This window comes from Rhipicephalus sanguineus, chromosome 6, assembly GCF_013339695.2.
Source record: "Rhipicephalus sanguineus isolate Rsan-2018 chromosome 6, BIME_Rsan_1.4, whole genome shotgun sequence".
Lineage (NCBI taxonomy): Eukaryota > Metazoa > Arthropoda > Arachnida > Ixodida > Ixodidae > Rhipicephalus > Rhipicephalus sanguineus.
Window position 1 is genome coordinate 144,981,776 of NC_051181.1, and position 8,633 is coordinate 144,990,408.

Here is an 8,633-nt window from a genome sequence, read left to right on the forward strand (position 1 = left end):
ATCAAATTTTGTATGCTAACCAACCCCTATTCAATTTTCTAGTAGCTCCAAATCTTCTTTTTTTGACTTTCCCCGCATCCAGGGGCATAGCCAGAAATTTTTTGCGGGGGGGGGGGGGGGTAAAAATTCTTAATGTATGTTCGTGCTTGTGTTTGTAAGCGAACGTGGTGTATCCACATGTAAAATTAAAAAATTGGCAGCGTATCTGCGTGCGTCGCTGCAAATGTCGTCTAAAGACGATAGAAGAGGCGCTGCGTGAGATATGGACGCCATCTGGCAATACGTCGGGAAACATGAGTGCTGTGTTGCGGGCTGGTAGTCCCGGCGCAGCAGCAGGCGAAGACCGGCGGTGAACAACGCGACCGGCGGGGACGCCAGCCAGCCCGAACACGCGGTTTGGCGGGAAGCGCCGAAGCAGAAGGAACGTCCGCACTCAACGAGTGCTCTCCACACACTCTTTTATTTACACGTCGCCTGAGTAAAACAGCAATTCCAGAGCGGCACCCCATGGCATTCATACAGTGCAATACGGAACCGAAACCGAAACACAACAATAAGCTCGTGCAGAGGGCACGGAGGAAGACAAGTTTCAGCGCAGTCGCATTTTCAGCGCAGCTTAAGAAACTAGGGTCTCTATAATTACGTATCTATGTATTTTCTATTAAAGGAACACAGCACCTAATACTTACCTAGTGATGTTGCGCCTCAGATATGCGTAATGTTTGCTTTTTGATCAACAATGTACACAAGTATGAACCTAGTCATCCGTTCAAGGTGGCTGGCCCTTGGGCAAGTGGTTCAACTTTGGCCGGGTGGCTGAATCGAGGGACGTGCCGACAAACAGAAAGACAGACCAAAATTTAGGCGTTTAAGTTCCCCAAGAAAGACTATCGTCTTTAAAAATTCCGGTTCAGGTGGGGGTCTGAAACCCCTTCCCCAGCCCCTCCCCTCCTGGCTACGCCAACGCCCTCATTCTCTTTTCGTCCTTAACGATCTCCGCCGGCACTGATGTTCACTGTCAGTGGCGTAGCCGGAAATTTTTTTCGGGGGGAGGGGGGTTGGGGTCTTCATCCATACATTATGTATGTTCGTACGTTCGTGCGTGTGTTTGTATGTGTGCCTGTATATGTACACATGGAAAATTGAAAATATTCGGGAGGGGGTGTTTGAGCGCCATACCCCCCGCCCCCTGGTTCTTGGATGTGAGCGCGAAAAGACAAGGACGAAGGGAAGAAGACACACACACTGGCGCTACTGACAACAAAAAACTTTTATTTTCATTCACCAAGCCTCCTTATATACCTTCTTTTGCACACGTGACCACTAGCATATAACATGAAAAACGAGCAATACAATCAACAACATGACAGGGTTGAAAACCTCCTACGGCGAAATTGACCGCTTCTGCATCACCGGCAACCAGACAGACCTTAACACATGCGCAGGTAGTCTAATTCCTTTTTGCTCAGAGTGACGTTTTGCTAACACAAGCCAAGGGCTAAAAAGGCGTTACTCAGTTTCAACTCGAGCCACTCAAAGCTCATAAAAAGAGGCATTGCGAAAATGTGCCTCAACAATGCGCTCATCAAGTCGTGTTCACATTTGATAGACGAAAGTTTTAGGCATCAAGTGTCACGGCTACAATCAGCCGGATACCCCATCCATTTGATAGTGTCTGTAACAGAATGCCTACTCCGCCGGGCTAAAAGTACGCAAGATAAGTCCACCACCACAGGTTCGCCCGCCCCTAAAAAAGCGAGTGTAGCGGTGGTTCCTTACATTCATCAAGTATCGCATAACCTTAAGAAGATTGCAGGCAAATCTAACACTCGTGTTCTGTTTTCCGCCCCATATAAACTGGGTAACTTGTGCAAGAAAACTAACCCCGATAAGAAATTTAGTATAATATGCCAGAAGAAGCACAGTAAGCCTTGCAAAACGCAAAAATGCAAAACGTGCGTCGTTTACCGGATTCCTTTGTCATGCGGCCGGTTTTACATTGGGCAGACCGGCCGCTGCCTCAATGATAGGCTCAGAGAGCACAGCAACAAAATGGCCAAGACTCCCCCTGACGGGTTTTTGGCGCTACACTGCCATAAATGCACGTGCCGACCCAATTTTGAACAGACTGTTATAGTTGGCAAGAACAAGTCCGAAATCACTAGATTAGTAATCGAAGCTGAACAGATAGACTATTTTGGCGAAAGTTGTGTTAGCAAAACGTCACTCTCTTTGAGCAAAAAGGAATTAGACTACCTGCGCATGTGTTAAGGTCTGTCTGGTTGCCGGTGATGCAGAAGCGGTCAATTTCGCCATAGGAGGTTTCCAACCCTGTCATGTTGTTGATTGTATTGCTCGTTTTTCATGTTATATGCTAGTGGTCACGTGTGCAAAAGAAGGTATATAAGTAGGCTTGGTGAATGAAAATAAACGTTTTTTGTTGTCAGTAGCGCCAGTGTGTGTGTCTTCTTCCCTTCGTCCTTGTCTTTTCGCGCTCACATCCAAGAACCATGACAGACCAACAAGCCCGCATCGCTACCCCCCCCCCCTGGCTACGCCAGTGTTCACTGTGCAGCGGCAGCTAACGGCTGCGGCTTCGATCGTTTAGACGAGGAACGTGCGCTGGACGGCGGCAGCACCCGTTGTTTACCTTGCTGCCCCGTCGTCGTTGCCGTCCCCACGCTTAGCGCAGCGTCGGCCTCGAAAGCACGGGCCGCGGTTCCCGAAACTGTCGGCTGTAGAAACGCGCCTCTGCTGCTGCTGCTACCGGCAGCCACACGGCTCTCGTTTGGCCTGGCCCGACTTCCTTCCTACCTCCTTTTTTTCCCCCAATCTGCGTCGTCAACACTTCGGCGGCTTCTCTTCTTTGAGACGCTGTTTTCTACTTGTCCTTCTGGCGGCTTATACCTTCCCTCCTTCACCCCCCAGATTTCCTTTCTACCCCCTCCACCTCTGTCTATATCTCTAGTACTTTTTGTATCCGAGCACACGTAGTGAAGCGTGTAACGACGATCACACTCTATCGCGCAATCCATCTCTCTTTTTTCTTCGTATCGTCTTTTGCTTCTCTGCAGCGCCAAGGTAACCCGAAGAAGATTTGGTCTGGTTAACCTCCCCGCCTTTTCTTTCCTTTTTCCTCTCCCTGACTCACTCGCTCTGTTTAGATGGCTTTGTCGAAATGGTCCCCGCTGATTCGCAGTAAGAAGACGTCAAAGGAAAAAGGAGGGCAATGTCGGCTTTGGACACCGGGAAAAGGAAAAAGAAATTACAGGCTGTGGAATTCTTATTTCGGCTCAGGCGGCGACGACGACACTAGCCCGTTAAAAAAAGAAGCCCTGACGGGAACGGAGGCGTTCTACGCATGCGCGTTGTAACAGCCTATACACCGTCGCAGTAGAATGTTAAAGAAAAAGAAAATTCGCTCTGATTATATACAGTAATCTGCGCAACGCGTGCGCTAATCAAAGCGATGCAGTGTACAGATCAAGGCAGCTTTCAGCTCATTCAGGTGTCATCTAGAAATATGTTTGTGCATACCCGAGAAATCGACCAAATCGGCAATGGCAAAACCTTCACTGTATCTACCCCAATTACTCTATATATACCTGAATTTCGTACATACAACGGCGTTCTTCCTCTATGTCTACAAAACTTAAGCCCGAAATTCGAGAAGCGATAGCGAAAAGAAATGTTCGCTGAATGCCCCCAGATAAATGTTTCATTCATTCATTCATTCATTCATTCATTCATTCATTCATTCATTCATTCATTCATTCATTCATTCATTCATTCGACGTGCACCTAATTCTAAGTAAACGAGTGTCTGGGATTTCTCCCCCATTAGAGTGACGCTGCGGCACAAGCATCACTTTTTCACCCCGTCTCACCACAAAGAGCTCTGAAAAAGCAATTCGTCGGACCGCATAGGAGGTCCGCATTCGATCTCTCCTTTCAGTGCGGCCTGTGGAAACTTTGACCCTCCTCGTTAGCGGGACTCGAATGAGGATTTGGTGCCGCGATGGAGGCCATGATTTCCGTACCTTCTTTCCGTCTCGCGAATTCTTTGCAAGCCTCGGCACGCGATGAAGGCCGGCCATATCCAGCTGTCGCTGATGGCGGGCTCATTACGAACCGGTGGCGCTATTTTTAAACGAACCGCGACAGCCGCCGCTGGACAGGACGGCTTCCGGCGGCATGGAATGAGTTCATACTTTCTCGCTATACGGCCATAGGGAAAATATATGTAAAACGTAAAAAAAGAACAAAGATGGAAACATACGTACTGCTTTCACGAATCTCACCGCGCAAAAGTCGGGCGTGAGGCACCGCGCTATACATACTTTTAATTGTTATTTTTTTGCGATAAATATTTGCCCTTAAAGCATAATTCTTTATATGTATATGAGTATATATGTACAGTGAGGCCAGTGTTGCGTATGAATTGAAGTAGTGTTTCGTTGAATCTATCATGTATCCAGCGGTATTAGGTGGTCGTGACACTGTAGCGGAAGCCGGCTTGCAATAGGGAACGGGAGCTTTCCAATTGTAGGCCTGGACAGAGGCCATGCTTGGTCTCTTTAATACGGTGCAGCGTTCGTACAAGCTACATCTACCATCAGCCAATGTGAACAGCGCGAGTAATCTGATGCGCAGATTTCTTTCGAAACGCGTAGTGAGTATTGTGTGTTTGCTTCTTTAGCAAAGGAGCGGACAATGTTGTAAACTATCCAAATACAAAAAAGAAAAGACACAAGAACACGCATATTAACGAGGTAGGAATTAACATTCGTGCGCGGACTTCGGTGTACGCTAAACATCTTTGTTATGAGATAAAGAAGGGAAGTCATGCGGTAAACAGAAGATAGAACGTGTAGCCGATGAAATTATAAGAGTAATAACATCGCTGCTGTGAACAGGCATATGTATAGGGGAGGCCGACATAGGATTAGTACTAGTAAGCTGAGTGCGAAACCGGTAGGCATGCAAATGTCCCTGTCGAACCTTGGAGGGTTGTAACGGCACACCTGGCATTTGTTCCGCACAAAACATAACCCATAACGACGATAATTAGGGCAGTGGTGGTTGTGACGCGTGCGGTACTGAAGATGACAATGGCGATAGGGATTATAAAACGTTGTGATGTCTCGAGCGTTAGGTATATACGCTAACACCGAGTCGTGCTTCGCTCTGCTTCCCGCAAGCTTCCACAGTATGGTACAGAATGACGACATGCCTCGAGAACTTGTAATTTACCAACTAAGCGGACGCTTAGCTGTCATGTACGTATGCCCACGTATGTCAGAAAGGATTATACTTGCGCTGTTATTGCCGCTTGACTGGGCGGTTTCAAATTTACATTGTTATGCGTGGACTGCATGCATAGTGGAGCGGGAAATGTTAGCCAGAGTGGATTAAAAAAAATTTACAGACGTGGCTGTACACTCTGCGTTTTTTTTTTTTTTCGGCAATTGAAATTCAGCGACGTCCTCGATGGTTAATCGATACCTGCCCGCCACTTGAACAATAATTAGAATACGCGAGCATCATTGGTTGGTATTCACTAAAGTGCAGCTGGTTTGAGAGGATATTCCTTTTGACGTTAGATTTGATGTTTCACGAACGCAATGCAAGGTTACGTTCATGGATATATTAATTTTACCAGTTTTGACTGAATACTTCGTGACACTATATTTAACCTCTACTTTCAATGTTCCAGAGATTACATTTCGTTTTCCTCAACATTTTCAACGCTGCATTAAGTCAGATTTATTGATCGCTTATGCTACTCAAAACATCCCGTGCGCAAGTTTATTTTGAAGCGTAATTTTTTTTTCCTTTATTGAGAAGTCTTAGTGAGTTTTAGTAATATTTTTCAAGGTTCTGCGTTTATTACAACAATGAATATTGCCTAATGTTCCAAGTTCATAAATTCCCTTTCTAAATTTTTTTACCTGTACCCTCGAAACCTGTCGAGCACACGTATATCAGAGTTTTGAGTGGCATTTTTTTATTAAAAGATAATATTGTAAACATTCAAGGGTTATAACAGTCTAACAACAATGCAAGGAACACCGAATAAACGTAAATTTCTGCCTGAAATAAAAAATTCGTGATAAAATCTTCGAAAGAAAAACAATTCCTACCCACCGTACAGAAATATTACATGCGCATATTTACTATCGAACCCAGACTAGGCACAAGTTCTGTGGAAGATGGAGGCTTAAAAAAGATTTAAAAAAAAAACCCTGAACAGGGAATGTGCATCGAGGCAGCAACTGCCTTGAGAAATACAAGTCCATTTGTCGAAGCGACGACTCAAGCGACACTACCTCTTCAATGTTTTTTTTTAAATCTATTTATTATTGAAGAAATGTAACGTGCCTCGGTGCATTGGCATTCAACATCCCTTGAAATTGGCAACTATTAAGCAAAAGGTCATTGCCACTGAGCCACAGCGTCGGGCATGGTGTGTTCGATTGTTCTTCAGAAATTTTCACTACATGTTTACTTCCACATACCAAAATGACAAAAGTTCTAGGCTTCTTGAGAAAATTAAGCTCATTCAGCACAACTCTCAAGTTCTATTTTTAAAGAACGATCGTTGCTCCCTCATTGAATTGACTAGGCTCCGTTTCGAAGCCGCGTCGTCGCCTTCTATGCGGTCTAAACTAAACTCGATGAGCCACCGCAATCTCATTAAACGTCACCGCCACGGAACAGGACGTTTAAGTCTTTTACTCTAAGCGCATTGAGTAGGGAGAGCGGAACGTCGAAATGAATGAGGCGCAAACCTGTCGATACAAAAGCCTTCGGTGCGCAAATGCGGTGCTGCCATCCGGCGGGAGCTTTGGGACCAGTGCGATCGCTCCCAGTTTGCGATTCTGAATTGTGATGGCGCCACCACCAAAGGATGCTACGAACTTCCTCCTCTCTTTCAGCGAAATCGACCTTATAGCGAAAAGATGCGAGAGGTCGCGGAAAGAAAAGATCATTTCCGAAAAAAAAATTACAAATTTCTCGCTCTTTTTTTTTTTCTTTTCGAGGTATAACAGGCGCAAGGAGGTCAATCGAGCAAAGGTCCCAATTTTCTCAATAAATTAGAGGCCATTGATATAAGTACATCACCGAAAGGTTTGTTGATATCACACTTTGTCTGTATAAAGCATTCGGGTGTCATAATTGCATCCAGATTCAATATCACTCTCCGTGTTGATGGTTGGCTGCATTGCCACTGCTCGTCGCTGAGAGACGCTACTTTGACAAACAAATAATGATATCTGGAGTCTTACGTGCCAAAGCCACGATATGACCCACCCACCCGTCCGTCCGTCCGTCCGTCCGTCCGTCCGTCCGTCCGTCCATCCATCCATCCATCCATCCATCCATCCATCCATCCATCCATCCATCCATCCATCCATCCATATTATATTATATTATATTATATTATATTATATTATATTATATTATATTATATTATATTATATTATATTATATTATATTATATTATATTATATTATATTATATTATATTATATTATATTATATTATATTATATTATATTATATTATATTATATTATATTATTACTCTAATCTGCAAGTTCAATTTCCTACTCGCCACTCTACTCGGCTCTAGTAACGTTGTTAAACTATAATGCTCTATACTCATATTCAACATTGTTCCGCTTTCTGAACTTCACATGTCAAAAACCACAGCAGGCTTCTAGGAAGTGACACTCGCCCGATTTTATTAAATTGGACAAGTGAGAAAGCCAACTTCAATGTAGAAAATTACAGTCACGTGAAGCACGAATAAAAAAAAAACAGTACTCTGTTATATTCGTTTTTAACTGGCTTGCTGTGGAGAGGTTGATGTTTATATTACCTCGGCTACTCCATTTCTATAAGTTCTGCAGCGAAAAAAGAAAAAAAGAGAAAGGCTACACAAAATAAAAATTGAGCAACTAAAGAAAAAAGCATATAGCACACTGAAACAAGTTAAAATAGCATGGTAGTGTACAGTTTGCTTGCAGAAGTTCCCACTGCAATAAAGTGTTCACTCGCACACATTTCTAGTTCTGCTCACAGTATATGGACTAACACATCATTCCGTATATATAACAACTCATAGCTGTTCATCACAAGCGCTTGATCTAGTCCAGTGTCCACTAAGAAGTCTTTCAGGAAGATGTTAGCCTTTTGCTGAAGATGCCTTTCAGGCCGCGGTCCAAGTAATTGCTGTATTGTGAAGGGGCGTCTGTCCAAACTTGCTAGTTTCTTCTTTAATTTTTCTCTTTCACTTGCGTACTTTACGCACTCCAAAATAATATGCCCATCATTCTCATCTTCGTGACCACAGTAGCATTCCGGTGAGCTGCATCGGTGTATCTTGTGCAGGAAGCCGTTTGTATAAGCTAGTTCCAGTCGAAGTCTGGAGTAACGTCTCTCTGTGTCGCGGGAGATCGGCCGCTATGGAGCATTTTCTGTGTGGATCGACTTCATAAAGTAATGATTGCTTTAATGTAGTGCTGTGAACCAACTTCTCTATAGAGCAGTGGTTAGCGCCTTGCATTATAATATTTCGAATAGCCGCCCAGACATAAGGATAGCGCAATCCGGTCCTTCATTCAAGGCTT